The sequence below is a fragment of the Cupressus sempervirens genome, chromosome 5, assembly GCF_028749045.1.
Source record: "Cupressus sempervirens isolate cs-2001-9-10 chromosome 5, ASM2874904v1, whole genome shotgun sequence".
NCBI classification, from domain to species: domain Eukaryota; kingdom Viridiplantae; phylum Streptophyta; class Pinopsida; order Cupressales; family Cupressaceae; genus Cupressus; species Cupressus sempervirens.
This window is the reverse complement of record NC_143122.1, coordinates 1053494173-1053513784: the sequence shown is the minus strand read 5'-3', so window position 1 is coordinate 1053513784 and position 19612 is coordinate 1053494173. Positions and strand designations below refer to the sequence as shown.

The window sequence follows — 19612 nt, the reverse complement described above, 5'->3', positions numbered from 1 at the left end:
CTAAGGTCTCCATACCTTTGACCTCAAATCCATATGGCTATGCCATATATATATATATATATATATATATATATATATATATATATATATATATATATATATATATATATATATATATATATATATATATATATATATATATATATATATATATATATATATATATATATATATATATATATATATATATATATATATCTCTTCATCCAAATCATCATGAAGAAAGGTTATTTTAACATCAAACTACTCCAAATGAAAATCTTCAATAGCTACAATATTTAAAATAGTGTGAATAGAAGTCATTTTAACAACAGCAGAGAATATCTCATCAAAATCAGTGCCCTTTTTGTATGCAAATCCTTTTACAACTAACTTGGTGAAATGGACTCTTTGTTGAAAAATAAGACATGGGATTTATGCAAGTTTCTGGTAGGTAAAAGGGCTTTAAAAAATAAGTGAGTTTATAGGTTGAAAGAAGAGGATGGAGATAAGTGGGTTTACAGGTAAAAGGATGTTTTTCTTACCTCCATCCTCTTCTTTCAACCTGTAAACCCACTTATTTTGTAAAGCCCTTTTACCTGTAGGCAACTTGAATAAATCCCATTTCTTATTTTTCAACAAAGAGTCCATTTCATCTTTCATTCTAGACTCCCTTTGAATCTTAGTATCCACCTACATAGCTTCATCATAACATTCAAGTTCACCAACATCAGTTAGTAAAATAGAATACAAAGAGAGAGAAAATCTTTCTGGAGGTCTAATTAGCCTTGTTGATCATCTAACACTCACTAGTGTCTATGGTATTTATTGTTGTAGTTGTTGCACATCATGAGGAATTGTTAGAACATCATCTTTTGGAGTATTATCTAGCACTACATAATCATCTTCTTTCTTCTCGTGTTTCTACAACAGATCTTTGTACAATACTTTCTTATTGAATATGACATCCCTGCTTCTTACAATTTTACAATTTTCAAAATCCCAAAGTCTTTAACCAAATTCTTTAATGCCATATCCAACAAATACACATTTCTTTGACTTAGCTTCCAACTTGGTTCTATTTTCAAAATATATATGAGCAAACGCTTCACAACCGAAGGTTTTGTGAAAAGATTAACTCACCTTCTTACCAGTCCATGCTTCCTCTAGAATACTACAACGCAATGAACTAGAGGGACCTCTATTAATCAAATATACAATAGTATTGAAAACCTCCACCATCATGTGTAAGGGCAGCCCAACGTGAAACCTCATGCTCCTTGCATGCTCCATTATAGTCATGTTCATGTGTTCAACCACTTCATTTTTCTGTGGAGTCCTTGGAATAGTTTTTTGTCTATGAATACCATTAGTGGATCAATAATATTCAAATTCATGACTGCAATACTCACCACCATTATCAGATCTAAGACATTTTAATTTCTTACCAATCTTATTTTCAACCAAGCATTTTCATTTCTTAAAAGTTTTAAATACATCAAATTTCTGTCTAAGGAAATAAACCAATACTTTTCTAGTTGCATCATTAATAAATGTAACATAATAATGAGAGTCACCAAGGGAAGATACCCAAGCCGCTTCCCATACATCTATATGCACAAGCTCTAATTTCTCCCTTTTATTTTCCTTCCCAGTCTTCACAAAATTCACTCTCTTTTATTTTTCATACACACAACTTTCACAAAAATCCATATTAACACATTTTAGACCTGGTAAAACTTTCTTTAAATGAATTACTTTCATAGCTTTCTCACTCATGTGCCCAAGTCTGTTGTGCCACAATGCTGTATCAAAATCTAGAGTAGCTATTTGTTCTCCTCGCTCAACTACAACAACTGTTCCTGAACATTTTTGTTTCTTTGAAATAATTAAAGTAGAAGGAATAATATGATATGTATAAAGATATAAGGTGCCTACTTTCACACATTTTTCCACTACAAGGGAGCCTTTTGAAACCTTCCAATTTTTATCATTAACAGTAACTACACAACCCTCATCATTGAGTTTCCCTACTAAAATTAAATTCCTACTCAGCCTTGGAACATGTCTTATATCATGTAGTAGCCAATGATTCTTATTCTGCAACTTAATCTTGACTTTTCCTTTCCCAACAATCTGACAGGGTTCATTATCTTCCAAATAAATAAGCCCAAAATCACCTTGGACATAATAAATGAAATAACCTCTATGAAGTGTGGCATGAAATGAAGCACTAGAATCTAAAACCCATGAATCATGAACACTTTCTAAAGACAAATGCAAAGCATCCTCTTTGGATGTGTTACTTACCACATTTGCCTCCTTGTCTCCATCTTGCTTTTCTCCTTCATTTTTCATTCGAGACTAGTAGTCTTTCTTCTTATGCCCTATTTTACCATAATACCAGTAGTCATTTGGTATGGTAGAGGAATAAAAATCAGTAGTGTCACTAATGCAAAATTAAAATTTTGAATTCATGTAATTGCACACAAGATATACAGTTCAAGTTGACTAAACTGTGTGTCATGTGAAGCCATGGATTTGCATACAAGGTGGTTAAGAACAACTTATCATATGACCTTGCCACTATTGTTAGATAGTTCAACAAAAACATGGAAAGCATAAGAACATCAACGAATAACCGGTACAAGTTTGGTTCATTGTTAAACTGCCTATTCTTTTATGTATAGAAGTTTTTCCCTTCTAAAGGAACTATAGTTTGGAGAAAAGATTTGCCTGTGCTCTACCAAATAAATGAGTCTATTGTTGAGATGGGTGAAAACTACAACAATATCATGGACAACTACTTTGATGTATTCAAAGAGAAAGTGAACAATAGGTTCAAAATTCTAAACAAGTTAGTTGAAGACTACAAGGATGATGTATGCTTCATGGTAAATAGTGACAAGGTGTATATCTAGGTAGTTAAGCCTAGAATTGTGTGGGTGAAACCTCTTGGCTATGAGGTGAATATTGATGAGACAAAGGATATCATTGAAGCTATTGTCAATGAACCAGTTGATCCTAAGGCCTCTTACATTGGAAAATGTGATGAAGCAAAGGCCAGGATTGAACTTGAAATAAAACTCCCATAGGTGGTCAACAAAGGAAAGAGAAGGATAGCAAAGCTAAAATCAAGTGCACCTCTCTTGTTAACCGAGGGAAAAGAATCTGAGAAAGTAGAGGATGTGGAGGAAGCAGAGGATGGGGAATAATTTGAGAAAGAAGAGCCTTTGAAGAAAAAGGGCAAGGTGATCATCACCAAGCCAATAAAGTCATCCACTGTTGTCTTCACAAGGAGATCACAAAAGAAAGCTAACAAGGAAGGAGGTGACATTATATTCAATAGATCTCCACCCAACTTCTAGGATAGGTTAAAGCAATTGGAAGAAGGAGTAGGGATAACAAATTTTAAATCATTGAAATATGAGATTAGGACAATAAAGGACAAATTGTAAGTGGAAATACTCACTAGATCAGATCGCTTCTCAAGTCCCTAGTGAATTATTAGAAAAGATAAAGCCAAGATGGGATTTTGCTATGCAAATAGTTAAAGACATATATGCACAAACCTTGAGGCAGTTATTACCGAGCATATTAGATGCTAAGGTGAAAGATTAATTAAAGAAAAATGAAGAAAATTTGACTCTAAAGTTAAAAATACTTGTCTAGTTTTGATCAAGGACATTGAGCATGTTGTTAGTAATGAAACAAACACTTTGAAAAATGACTATCATCTTCACAAACCAAGTGAATTTATAGTTGAAGTAAAGGATGATGATGATGATGTTGAAGACAAGGATGAAGAGGATGATGAAGGATCAAATCATTTTGTTACAGTTGATTACGAAGAATACAAGGAGCAAGAGGATACTGAGGAAGAAAAACAAAATGATGAGGAGACTAACCCAGTCAAAATAGCTACAAGAGTCATTGCCTCTCTTCCTCACTCCCTAATAAAACCATTGACTACATCAAGTATGGAGACAACTTTAGCAAGTTTGATTGTGACCACTAGTGATGTATCAAATGTCCAATCACTCTTTGCCCCTACTCAGCTCAACACATCATTGATAGAAGTAACTTCTACTTCATCTACTGAGCTATAGACTCCTTCTTCATCAACTAAGTTGGCATCATCAACTATGGATGCATTGGCTACTTCAATTTTGAGTATTTTAGTGCTAAGCACACTAGCTTTGACTACTTTAGTTTTGGGTTCTAAAATTTTGGCTTCATCAATTTTGGATTCTTCAAGTATTTATGTAAGTATTCCTTTAGTTAATATACTATCAATTTTTATTGCAAGCCCAAGTATGTCTACTATTGTTTCCATTTTGGATATGAAGGCAATAAGTGTAAGGATAGTTGAGCCTAAGGGTCAATCGAGCACAAAATTTTTGGGGAAAGGAAAGGAGATAGAGGAAGACATCAATTTAGATGAGGAAATAATAATCCCCAATTGGGATATTTACAAGCTTACTCTAGACTAAATGCAGATATTTGGTTAACTCCTCAAGGAAAATGCTAAACAAAAAAGACCAAGAGAGGAGAGAGATAAAGAGTATAAGATAATTGAAGATGCTAAGAAGATTTTGACAGAGGCAATAGGAATTGAGATTGATTCTTCTCAACCTATTTTGTATCAGCTAGCAGAAGTAGTCCAAAAATTCAATGAGAACACTAATGGACAAGATAAGCTAGTGGAAAAGGCTGAAAATAAATTTAATAATAAAGTGTTGCAGCACATTGCTCAGAAAATAGCCATTCAGCAAGTAGAGCTTTCTATAATTTTGGTCAATCTTGAATCATTATGTTCAAATGTGTCATCACTTTTTGGGAAACTATGTGATGTCTCTAAGTTTACAAAGGAAATAAAGGACAAATTGTCCAAAATAGATATAGATGTAAAGGCTAGTGCTCAATAGTTGCAACTTGACCCTAGTTCAAGCTCTACACATTTCAAGAAAGTAAGATTCTTGTTAGACATGCAAGTTGAATTGCTAAGAGAAGAAGCAAGGATTAGATCAACATTGATTGACATACAAAATATGATCCTTCCAAACATGGATACAATGCAAAAACATATTGTACCTTCAAAAACTCTAATCCATGATAATAGCTTCTCTATTGTGGACCATATTATTGAACTATTAGCAAAGGTACAAATTACACTTCATACATGTAAAGTTGTGCAAGAAAATTGGGATAAAACCTTGGCAATCATTCTCGAGATACATTCTGAATTCTTATCCCATTTTGGTGTTTCTATGTAAATAAGTTAGAATAATTCTTTGGCATTACTGTCAAAAAGGGGGAGAGACACATAATATGAGGAGAAAGACAGGAGACAGTATGGGGGAGAAATATGCTATGGGGGAGAACTTGTAACAAGTGTGAAATGATTAGTAAGACATGTATATAAAAAAGGATGTATAGTATATTATACATACCTTACAAAATCAATTTTGAAAAATCTCAAAAAATATAGTATACTCTTCTAAGTTAGTATCACGTGGTGATGAATACAAGGTATTTAGTTTTGGCTAATAAGTGTTTTTGTCACTAATGCCAAAAGGGGAGATTGTTGACATATCAATGAGGTTTGTTATTAGTGTTGCCATCAATGCCAAAGGGGGAGATTGTTGACAATTGGCTAATGGAGATATGTAATTATTATCATTTATGGCAATAGATGATGTATGTGATTACATGAAACCTCATAAATAAAGATACTTAGCTTTTAGGACTCAAAAAATTTTCTAAGTATGAATTTGGTATACAATAGTGTATTGTTTTATTTATAACTTGTTGTTAATGTCAAATTATGACTAGCAAAATTAGATGAAAATTGTATACATGTTGACGGTGATGTGTATAACCTTGGAAGTCAATACAAACTGTATGAAAAAGAGATATTTATGTTTTAGCGAAACAAAACAATAGAATTGAAGGAAAGGATTATTTTGTTTACAAAATAATTACTTGTCCAATTACGGTCAACATCCTAGATGTTTAATCTAAGTTGCAAAAGTGTATTGTGGTCTTAGCCAACCTGGAAAAAATTTGTGTAAGGGCATGGCATTTATGTAAAGGACATCTCGCGATGAAAGTGTGATTGTATGTGTTATCTTGTAATTGTTATGTTGAGTAATTGGATGAGAACCTTTTTGAAAGCGATATATGCAAAGTTTTGTAAAAGCTATTTCATGATCTTGGATCGAGCTGAAGATCAAAGATCAGTTGAAAAGAAGTTACAATACCTATTCCAGAAGTCTGATTACTCATTTGGCCAGTGCACTCTTCTTGTAATTGGAAGTGCATGTTTGGGCAGTGGGCTCATCTTGCATTTATTGTACTACAACTCCTAACAGGGTTGGCATAACTCCTAATAGGGTTACAATCTTCTAACAGGGATTCATAGTATCCTAACAAGGACTCCTTATACTAAATTTTCTCATTGACTCCTAACTGGGTCCATCCTCTAACAAGGAACTTATATATCAGTATATTATCTAGTGGGTATCATCCCCACTGGGGTTTTCCCTTGGCCAGGGTTTCCCTAGTTAACAAAATATGGTGTTATGAGTTATCTTTGTGCATGGTTACTATTACTATTCAACATTACTTTATTACTTTGTTATGTATGGTTTAAAGTAAGAAATAATATCTAGTTGGTGACTAAAGTTTATAGATTACTGATTCACCTCCCTCCCAGTAATCCCTATTTCTAATAATTATGTGTTCCTATGAGATCAATGAGGGGAAACTTGATTCAATAAAAGCATAATGGGGCACTTAGTGGTCACTTTGGGGTCAATAGGACACAAGAACTAGTTGCTATGTTTTACTTTTGGCCTAAAATGAACAGGGATATTAGACAATATGTGGAGTGTTGTCTGGTGTGTCAAAAGGCAAAAGGTACATCTTTCAATGCAGGTCTTTACCAATTCCTAGCAGTCCTTACCAATTCCTAGCAGACCATGGGAGTGTTTAAGCATGGATTTTGTAGTAGGATTACCAAGGACCAAGCACGAATTTGATAAAATTTATATCGTGGTAGATGGATTTAGTAAAATGACACACGTTTTTCCTTGTAGGATAGTACATGATGCTTGCCAAATTGCATACTCATTCTTTAAAGAGGTGGCAAGGATCCATGGCCTACCCTTAAGTATTTTTTCAAATAGGGAAACAAATTCATGAGTCATTTTTGGAAGGCCTTGTGGCACAAGTTAGGCTCAAATTTGTGCTTTGGATCTGCCTACCATATTCATATAGATGTACAAAATGAGGTTATCAATAGGATTATTGGAAACCTACTGAGGTCTCTTACTAAGGAATATGGACAGTCTAGGGACCAACTCATTGGACAAGCAGAGTATTCATATAATGACACATTCAATAGGTCGAATCGTAAAGGCCCTTTTGAAACCATTTATGGGTTACACCCTAGAGGTGTGTGTGAATTAAGAGAGTTGAAGGATGGGAGACAAGGCAATGGTTATGTTGAAGACTTTACACATTCCATGAGGGAGCTCCATGAAACAGTGAGGAAGACTCTCATTAAGAACACTAAGAAACTTAAACATAAAATGGATGATAGTAAGAGGGAAATATAGTTCATAGTTGGGCACCTTGTGATGGTCCATTTATAGAAAGCCAAGTTGCAGAAGGGGGTCCCTCACAAGCTCTCAAATGAGGAGGTTCGGACCATGCAAGATATTGGCCAAATATGGCAACAATGCCTACAAGGCATAACTTCTCGAGGAAGATGGGTTGTCACCTATCTTCAATGTGGTAGACCTAATTTTGTATAAAGGTCCAGCTCCAGATGCTGATCAAAGACTTAAGGAAGTCACCTAAGTAGTTGAAGACCTAAATTTAACTCCTCCCCCACCATAAATAACTGACATAGCACTTGATTCAAAGGTCTAGAAGAAGACTAGGACCACAACTTATTGGGAACATCTTGTCAAGCGGCATGGCCAAGCAGATGTAGAGGTTACTTGGATCAAGGAAGTAGACTTTAAAAGGTTGGGCATAGACTCCAACTTGCTTAATCTAAGGGGGGATTGAACTTTTTGTTTTTAGGGGAGTATGGTGGAGGAGCACCTAGGCTAACTTGTAGTCCTAACTCTACCCTTTGGGTTTTTGGCTTGCATTGACCCTAGCCAAGTCAATTTGGTGTGTTTTTGCCTCAAAAGGTCATTGTTGGGTTTGCTCCTAGGTGGATTTGACTAGGTTCAACTCACTCCAGGTGGTTTTTTTTCTTGCTTTAGGTTGTTTATGTTTTGGGTGTTAGGGGTTTTGGGTCTTATACCATGGCAAACCAAGAAAGGTGTGTTTTTGAGTTATCTTGTCCTGTATGACATTTTTACATCGTTGTGCATAGGTTGAAGAGTATACCTTGTCAATTGGAAAAAGTTAGGAAACGATGTCAAAAAGATGTCAATTGTGCAAAAGTTGCCAAACAGGTTAAAAATGGTCAAACTTATGTGAAATGATTTTGTAAAGGATAAATCATGCCTAGACATCATGACTGGGTCATAGTGGATAGATTTGGAAGTCCCCAGGTTCATAGTGGACATTTCCCTATGGGTCATAGTGGATAAATCATGCCTAGACATCGTGAATGTGTCATAGTGGACAAATTTTTGAGTTTCTTGATTGCATGTATGGATAAATTGCTGACAACTACTTGTGGGATTGTTGCAAGAGTAGGGAAATGTCTAGAACTATATCTTGATCTAACCGAGCACCTCCATGGGGATTTTAAACATTTCCCTCATGCGTAGAACCCCATACCCGTCATATTCTTTGCATGCATTATGTCAAACATATGGTTGATGTTGTGCCTATGATTCCATATGTTGCATACATATCAGTTTGGTATACCAAACTATCTTTGGGCATTTCACCATACAGGTTGATGCTTCTTTTATTATTTTTCCACTATGCATTCTAGGTGTCAAACTTTCTATTAATGGAGGCCATCAAATAGTGAGCATTCCATTTGATTTTTCCTTTGAGCATGTTCACCATTATTATCTTACCATACAATGTGTCTCTCTTTCATTCTCAATAACCCACCAAATCCATCATTGTTGCATATGTATTTCCTATTCAAATTTGGAATTCTCCTAGGGTCATTTTCTCACCATTATCAGATCTTGAGGGGACCACTCTCTCTATGTGCCTATTTTTTTGTCAAATTCAGGGCATTCACACTCACATTTGGAATTGCTTAACCATTATCTACAAAATTTTAATGAACTTTGAATTGCACATTTTACATCATTTCATATTGTGGTTTAACATTAAGAATATGAAAGCATATGAACCTTTATGGGAGTTATTTGTCAAACTCCTTGTGCTTTTGTTTCATGAGGCCACACAACTCTCTCTCCAAAATATTTGTCAATAGCTCATTGTCATTTGTGTATTCTACTCCAGAAGAGAAGTTGAGAGGTAAATACTCTAAAATAAAGTTTGAGTTGGGATTGTTGGAAATATTGAGAGGTGGCAAAAAAAAAATTGGGGTGAAATTCAAATCTTAACTCAAACTTTTGAAAAGTTAAGGTTTGGGGAGAGAGAGTGAGTATGGGTTCAAGGAGAGAGAGTGAGAAGGCTGATCATTAACTCAAACTCTCCAACTTAACTCCAACTCTAACTCTCTAACCTAACTTTTTAAAAAGGTTTGAGTACGGGGGAGAGAGAGTGAGAATTAGTTTGGGGAGAGAGTAACTAATTGTGGCTTTTATTTTCAAAAGGATAGGTTTAAATATTTTCTAAAATGTCATTTTTAAATATACAAATAAAAAATTATAGATTCAAATTTTCTATTCAACAATTTAGGATTACATGCAGAAATATCTTTTATTTAGTTTTATTAATTTATTTAGGTCTTATTCATACTTTCCCTATGCTAGTATTATTGCATCATTTAATAACATTTTTGTTTTTACTACTTTTACTAAACCATTTAACCTTGTATAGGAAACACTATAAAATTACAATTTTTAACTAGTATAGTTCCCTAAAACTATTCTTCATTGTAGTTTTATCTTATTGTAATTAAAACTTTAGATTCTGTTATTTTATTTTAAATTTAATTTTTGTATGCAATTATATTTTTAGATCAAAAAATAATATATAATTGTGTCATATTTGAAAACAAGTATTATATAAAAAATTATAATTTATATAATATGAAATTTACCATGATATAAAATATATAATATTACTAATCACATATATATTAAAAAATGTACCTTAAGATACATTTAAGCTAAAAAAAAAAGTTTAAATTTAATTTTATTACAATTATAACTATATTAAACATACCTATTCATTTTATAATTGTTGATAAATAGATTTGTCACTTGAAAATAGCCCAACGGAGTGTATGTGGTAAATTGTTCACAGTAGTTGGATAGTCTGTTGATATGCAGCCTTCCTTTGTGTCTAGAGGGACTACTTCCCAAATACGTGATTTGGGTGAGGTTAATTAACCTCTACAAAATTAACCCAATATAACCTAAAACTAAAATCTTACATCTTTCGAGAGGAAGATTGAATAATCAATCCTTATAGATCTCCTTTTGATATTTGAATGATTTATTCTTGAGTTATATCACTTTATTAATGAATATATATCCTCTTTTCATGAAGAGATCAAGAGCATGAGGCATACATGAGTGCACCGAATACTGACTTTAGGTTAATGATCTCTCCAATTGTGCTTATATCTACTCTACATTTGTCTTCTCACAAATTTGTGAGACGAATGTTGAATCACTTTGTAAATCAAGTAATCCCTCAACTGTATATGAAGATTGATATCGTGGTGCTCTAGAAATGCTATGTAGAGACTCAGCTACAAGAAAAGGGAGATTGGTATATACTTTTATATTTGTTTCTATCCTGCACCTCCCGATGTGTATGTATAGTGTCGGTCTTCTTATGAAGATTTGTAACCGTGACCCACCATACCCAATTTATAACTCTTGATGAATCTAGTTGAAGCTTGGTCTACCACTGTCAAATGATTCTTTCTCGACACCCATCAACTTGTTAGTCGTAATAATGAACTCCACATCAAACACCTCCATGTTTCCATTATCTACTAAAGATGTCTTATGGAGTCTATCATATGGGCATGGTCATTATGTCAAATAGATTACATTCTTAGATTAACAATAACCTATCAACATCAAGAAACATCCATTGCATTGGTGTAATGATGTATATTGCCTTGGTACTTTATCAAACAAGTTAGTAGCTTTGCTTAGTAGAATCTTGACAACTATTGATCATGAAATCCATCTGAATACTTGCAGTTGCATCTATTTTGCCAAATGTATACAAAATTTGTAATCATGATGAACACTCTTTAGTGTGGAATTTGGTCACACAATTCACCTGCCTTGTTTATACTGCCCAAGCTGCAAGGATAACATCATTTTTAGACAATCAATCAACTAGTTTCCATGTCCTCTTTATGTTTCCACATAATTAGCATGTCACGTGGAGTGCCCGATCACGAGTAGAAATTCTGTATCCTAGTGTATTTTGTCAAGTAGGTCATAAACTTCATACTTTGGCCAGTGCTTTCCTTAGACCAACATATGGCTTCACCATGTTTTTCTCATGTTGATATTTTCAATCAAATAAAAAGTATGGGGTTTGGTTTCCATACAACCTTTCTACATAGAAAAGAAAGCCACCACCCTTCTCTTATTATCAAAGGTTAATAATAACCGACTTCCTATACATAAGCACCCAATTCTAGTCTCCTTCATTGATTTTCATAGCTGACTCTTCAATAACCAACTTCACACTTTACTATCATGCCTCCTACATATCGGGCTACATCCTAACTCCTACTTGAGCTTCCTCCTTGAGGTTCTCTCACAACTATTTCTTACCATTGAACCTGCCACCTTTCTATCATCTCCAAAGCATCCTTGTTGGATATTCTTCCTTTGCCATCCACCACCATCACCCTTGCACACCATGATGGTAAATTTAGTGAAGTAAAAAAAAAATGTTCCAATGACTATTTAATCAATCATGGATTAGGGAGCACAGGCCAAGGAGTATCTGCAACAACTCTTTCAAACATTGTTCTTTCTCCTTCATCACACAACGCAACCCAAACCACTTCTTCATGATCTTCATGGCTACCTTGCATCTTTGTGTACATGTCATCTAATGCCAAATAACTTGGAATGATGCACATCATGGGTTTTGTATGGAGAAGTAATATCACTTTCCCTTGTAAATCAATAATCTTCACCTACTAATTTTTCTTGAGGAGGAAATCTATTTCCAAGAGAGCTCTTAGGATTTCAACATTTCTCTCCCCAATGATTTCTTTGCACATTATCTTGCTTTTAGATTTTTGAAGCCTCTATCGAATACCTTGAAGAAATATCTTCGTTCTTTCACGATTGAGATGTATTTTCTATCAGAGAGAAGCCTTTGAGATGACTCCTCTTTCAAATCTTATCTTTCAACATTCAGAAAAATGAGGTTAATAATTGTTTTTGAAATACGTGTTTTGAGCCTCTAGCCTTAACCTTTTTGGATGAGAGGTTAAGGTTAATGGTTCAAAATACGTGTTTTGGAAATTTATCTTAACCCCTTTTTGATGGAGAGGTTAAGATTTTAAGATGAAACACATGTTTTGGATCCCAAACCTTAACCTTTTTAGATGATGTCAATGGTTGAAAATTTGTTTAAAAACACGTATTTTGGAAACTTATCTTAACATTTTTTTGATGGAGAGGTTAAGATTTTGAGATGAAATTCGTGTTTTGGAAGGCGTCATTAACCTTTGATAACTTAAGACTCGGGAACCAGATTTAAAAAATTCAAAGTGTTGGACAAGCCGTAGACAAAACAGATGCATCAAGTTCAGGAAGTCATTAAAAATACAATAGATAATTGGCCCTTTCAAAGCTTGAAGTTTGATATGTTCAAACTTGTTTTCACTCAAAATATAGATGGAATTATTACAATTTAGCAGGTAAAAGATCCATGGCAACAATAATCAATTCAATTATATTTGATTAAAATCAAGATTAAGATTGAAAAGAAATAGTAGTTGATATTTTACTAAGATTATAATTAGATTTTCATATAAAATTGAAACTTTAATTAATTATATAATTAAAGTTAACCATTAAATAAGTATGAATATGATATTTATAATTATATTATTCTAATATATTTTAGCCGATAGGCTATTTGTGGGAACTTTGTTCCCGGAAATTAAATTTTTGATGAAAATTTTGCAAGAGTTTGACTGAAAAATTGAAAATCCTTCCCGTTAATTATTTATCAGCCAGTTTTTTGATATTTATTAGTTGTTATCTCCAGTTTTAACTATTGTTTTTCTTTTTTTCTATTTATTAGTTGTGATCTTCACATTAGCTCATGTTGTGATCTATTCAATTAACTTTTGATTTTTAAAATTGATTTAGATTTTAGTTTTTAAAATTTAATTTTTTTTTATATTAGTTTAATTTTTTTTTTAAATATTATTTTTTAGTTTCTATAATTTATTTAGTTAATAGAATATTTATTAGACTTTTTTTGGTATTTCTCTTATTAATTTTTCATAATAAAGTTTTTGATGGGTTTTTTAAATGATTTTTTTTTCATATTTAATAAATTTAATTTAAATAAATAATATTTATTAATCTATTTAAAATATTTTAGTAAACATTTTGTTATTTAAATTAAAAATTAATAATAATCTAATTTGTTCACATAAGATTATGATTTAAATATCCACTTTTAAGTATTTTTTTTCTTATTTATTTAAGAAATAATTACTTGTTATCTCACATTAGATTATGTTGTGATCTCTATTTATTAAACTGTTCATTTTTTTAAATTAATTTAAGTTTTAGTTTTTGAATTATTATTTTTTAATTAATTTAATTTTTTGGTTAAATATTATTTTTTCAATTTCTATAATTTATTTAGTTAATAGAATATTCGTCAGAGATGTCGCTATTTTTCATATTATTAGTTTTGTATTTTTCATATTAATTTTTTGTAATAATTTTTTTTTTTTTTTTTTTTTTCATATTTGATAAATTGAATTTAATTGTAAAATATTGAAATTATTGAACACATTTCTTAAGCAATATTCAAATTTCTTAAATATTGTAAATTTTATATCTATGTTTTAATCTTTAAATTTTTTTATTTTTATTTAAAAAAAACCTATATTTACATTATTTAATGTTCATTCTACATTTTTCTCTTAAATCCCATTTCCTATCGGCCCACTATTGCATGTACAAAAGCATGCGACTGCTAGTATACTATACGATATTAAATAAGTAAAACTTTCAATATAGTTTTTAATAAAAATATTGAAAAATATTCTATAACTTTTATTTGTAATTACACTTGGATATGATTTATGATTTATTGAATTTTTATTTCTATTAAAAGTATATGTAATGCATTATAATTTTAATAATATAATTATTTAACATATAAAGTCATGAATAAAATTGAAATAATTACAAAATGTAAATATATTATAGATTTATTTGTTAAATTATAATAATTAAAAATAGTATATTCTTAATGTTAAATTTTATTTTTTATATAACTATTTATTTAATTTTTATTCAAAAATAATTTAACTCAAAATATACCATTTAAATATTAATTATGTATTGTCTATTTCAATTAATTAATTTTTTTTACATCATTCTTAAATATTCAAATAGAAAGATATTATCTATATTTAGATATTGAACTAAATACCACAGTCAACATATGCTCTCTTATAATGTATGTTATTATTAAATAGTTTTTGAATTTTAGTTTTTTTTCTAGTGTTCCAAATAATCATTCTTTAAATTTTCTTATCAAACTATTACATTGCATATTATATATGCAAGTTTTTTAAATGTAAGTGAGTTGATTTAAATTTTAATATTTTAATATTATATTTTATTATAATATAATTTTTGTTGCTCAAAAAATTAAAAAATTATATTATATAATTATTTAAGAAATATTATTTAATATTATTATTATGAAAATATTACTGCTTTCATATTATAATTTATTTATAATATATAAATAATTATATTTATATATAATTTTTTCAATATATTATAATATTATAATTAATTTATTAAGTTAAAATTAGATTTATAAAAACTAAAGATATTAAGCCACTCTATGACACTTGTTTTTTAAGAAATAATTGCTTGTTATCTCACATTAGATTATGTTGTGATCTCTATTTATTAAACTGTTCATTTTTTTAAATTAATTTAAGTTTTAGTTTTTGAATTATTATTTTTTAAGTAATTTAATTTTTTGGTTAAATATTATTTTTTCAATTTCTATAATTTATTTAGTTAATAGAATATTCGTCAGAGATGTCGCTATTTTTCATATTATTAGTTTTGTATTTTTCATATTAATTTTTTGTAATAATTTTTTTTTTTTTTTTTTTTTCATATTTGATAAATTGAATTTAATTGTAAAATATTGAAATTATTGAACACATTTCTTAAGCAATATTCAAATTTCTTAAATATTGTAAATTTTATATCTATGTTTTAATCTTTAAATTTTTTTATTTTTATTTAAAAAAAACCTATATTTACATTATTTAATGTTCATTCTACATTTTTCTCTTAAATCCCATTTCCTATTGGCCCACTATTGCATGTACAAAAGCATGCGACTGCTAGTATACTATACGATATTAAATAAGTAAAACTGTCAATATAGTTTTTAATAAAAATATTGAAAAATATTCTATAACTTTTATTTGTAATTACACTTGGATATGATTTATGATTTATTGAATTTTTATTTCTATTAAAAGTATATGTAATGCATTATAATTTTAATAATATAATTATTTAACATATAAAGTCATGAATAAAATTGAAATAATTACAAAATGTAAATATATTATAGATTTATTTGTTAAATTATAATAATTAAAAATAGTATATTCTTAATGTTAAATTTTATTTTTTATATAACTATTTATTTAATTTTTATTCAAAAATAATTTAACTCAAAATATACCATTTAAATATTAATTATGTATTGTCTATTTCAATTAATTAATTTTTTTTACATCATTCTTAAATATTCAAATAGAAAGATATTATCTATATTTAGATATTGAACTAAATACCACAGTCGACATATGCTCTCTTATAATGTATGTTATTATTAAATAGTTTTTGAATTTTAGTTTTTTTTCTAGTGTTCCAAATAATCATTGTTTAAATTTTCTTATCAAACTATTACATTGCATATTATATATGCAAGTTTTTTAAATGTAAGTGAGTTGATTTAAATTTTAATATTTTAATATTATATTTTATTATAATATAATTTTTGTTGCTCAAAAAATTAAAAAATTATATTATATAATTATTTAAGAAATATTATTTAATATTATTATTATGAAAATATTACTGCTTTCATATTATAATTTATTTATAATATATAAATAATTATATTTATATATAATTTTTTCAATATATTATAATATTATAATTAATTTATTAAGTTAAAATTAGATTTATAAAAACTAAAGATATTAAGCCACTCTATGAGACTTGTTTTATTATTACGCTGAGAGGCGTTATATACAATGGCAGCAAAAATGCCCAGCACGGGAATATGTCAAGATTCTTTGTCAATAAAAAAGAATTGGGAGTGGTTACAAATTTCCAAATTAAATATTAAAAAAGAATTCTTGAAATAATAGCTGGCCGAAATAATAGGTAGCCAAATGAGGCCAAAATAATAGGCCCAAAAAAGTAGGGCCCGAAAAAGTAGGACTCGAAAAAGTAGGGCCCAAAAAAATAGGGGGAAATAATTTCAATATGGTTTTTTTTTTTGTTAAATATAATTTTGCATGCACATTCATGTTTTTTTTTTGTGGGGAGTTGGGGAATTTGAAACAAATTCGTGGAATGTGAAGAGACGTCTGTTTGGGGATATGAGGAGCCTCTCAGAAGTTATAAAACCAAGGCTCCTCATTTCATTTTCATTTTATGTTTTTGCACAAAGGAAGAGGTGGAGGTTATTAGAAGATTAGATTGGAGTTTTTGAATAGGAGTAAATTGAAATTTTGGAGTAATATTTTTGCAGGTGAGATTTCTATTTTTTATTTACATTTTCATTTAGATTTAAATGTAGATGTAAATTGAAATTCAAAATTAGTTATAATATTCTACTTTGATTTAGATTTCAATTTTAATTAATTTTTAATTCTTCTAAAAATTATCTCTGAAGAACAAACAAATTTTGTTCTAGGAAAATCTATTATGGATGGAATTCTAATCATTCAAGAGATGATTCACTCGGCCCAAAAGAACAAAGAGGCTTGTATGTTATTTTAATCACAGTTGGAATTTATGAAAATGAAAATAGGCTCCTCGAGAATGATTACTCTCAGCATAATATATATAGAAGTATATATAAGCTAGTTTAATTTTATTTGTACAATTCTGAAATTTTAAAGTTAGAGGAAAAAATGTATTGCGTATTACGGTGTTTTAAGAATATGCATGTCTATTTTTTCCGAATTAAAAGTACTTTGACGTGTGGCCAGTTGTATATCTTCGAGACGAGTTTTTTTTTATAGTTTCAAGTTGAGCTGCAGGGGTTCGAAAGCCAGTTTTCTTGATTTGTTTGTTTGATTGAGGCTCTCCTTGCCAGGTAAGTTCACAGCATCTTCCCTGGTTTGTGTGAAATCTGGAAAAAAATTGAATCTTCTATTGTAAACGCTTGAAAATTTAGTGATTAAGTATTTTAAATTTTTTTGTAGGCAAGAATCTGAATTGGCCATTCAAACTGAGACATCAAACATGAGCAGACACGGTGAATGAGGGAAGCAGTTCTCAGAGGGTGAAATTTCCGTGGAAGAAGACAGAAAGGGAGAGGATAGAGAGGATGAGAAGTTTGGAACAGGCAGGAGAAATAAGCAGAAGATCGTGGAAGATAATTCTAGAATTAGGGTTTCTCCCGAGGAACGCAGGAATGAAAGGGATCGCGGCAGAAGGCACCGATCAGATGAAAGAAAATCTCGCAAAAAAGAAAAGCTTGTCGATTCCAGCGAAGAAAAGATCAACCGGCAGCTCTTGCATAGAAGTAGGGAGATGGACAAGGACAGGGACATAAACAAGAGAAGACACGAAGATCCTGACAAATATAGAGAAACGAGGAGTCACATAAAAGAGAAGCCTGAAGAAAAATATGGTTATGAGAAAACTAGGTCTCATAAGGAGACATGCAATACAAACAAGCAGGACAAACAGGCAGTGGAAATGAAAATTTCTGGTGTGCCCGCTCCATCTCATAATGGGAATGGCGAGGGTCCTGTAAGAGGAACGGAGAAAGGTACTGGAAGAAGTGGGGGGGTTTACATTCCCCCATTCAAGCTGGCGCAAATGATGCCCGATGTCGAAGATAAGAATAGTGTGGAATACCAGCGGATGACATGGGATGCCCTTCGAAAGAGTATCAATGGGTTGGTAAATAAGGTAAATGCATCCAACATCAAGACCATCATTCCAGAATTGTTTGCAGAGAATCTGGTCCGTGGAAGGGGTCTATTTTGTAGGTCCTGTATGAAATCTCAAATGACATCCCTTGGATTCACAGATGTTTTTTCTGCCTTGGTTGCTGTAGTTAACACCAAGTTTCTTGAAGTTGGTAATCTGCTCTTGCGAAGGACTATATTACAGCTTAAAAGGGCATACAAGCGCAATGACAAGCACCTGTTGATAGTAGCAACAAAATTCATAGCTCATTTAGTGAATCAATAAGTTGCACATGAGATCATTGCCTTGGAACTGCTTACTCTTTTACTTGAGAATTCTACAGATGATAGTGTAGAGGTTGCTATTGGGTTTGTTAAAGAATGTGGATCTTTGTTGCAAGACCTTTCACCCAAGGGTCTCTATGGGATTTTTGAAAGATTTAGAGGTATTCTCCATGAGGGGGAAATTAACAAACGAGTGCAGTTTTTAATTGAAGGTCTTTTTGCAATTCGCAAAACAAAGTTTGAGGGTCATCCAGTTGTGCATCCAGAATTGGATCTTGTAGAGCAAGAGGATCAGTTAACACATGAAGTTTTCCTAGAAGATGAACTTGATCAAGAATTTGGTCTGGATGTTTTTAAACCAGATCCTGATTTCATAGAGCATGAGGCAACCTATGAAAAACTGAAGAAAGATATTCTTGGATTTCACAACATGAAGCACATAACAAGGTGCTACCACTGCATTTACAATCGTTGCTGGCATATAACTGGCAGATCTGCATACTTCTAGTTGCTGGTTTAAAGAAGAAAACCCATACGTACCTGAGTGGAACCCTAACCAGTTTCTATTCACTATCCTTGGGGGTTCTTTATTTTACCCTAAGAAATATTACATGTTGTCCTCACCTTTTGAGCTTCAAAGATTTATTAGATAGGGTAGTTCTTTGACCAAACAAGTGGTGTACCTTTAAATCCAAATTTCTTATGTTCTCACTAAAGGGACATGTGGTCACTTGTGATGAAGAAGATGGTTAAACAAATGAATAAGTGGCATAATAATTTCATGTCTAT

At 31.0% G+C, this 19612-nt stretch overlaps 1 pseudogene; it reads left to right on the top strand.

Annotated features, from left to right (window-relative positions):
• The window catches only part of LOC149559566 (uncharacterized), a 97290-nt pseudogene extending 77959 nt beyond the window's left edge, over window positions 1-19331 (top strand).
• Window positions 19332-19612: the final 281 nt, after the last annotated feature.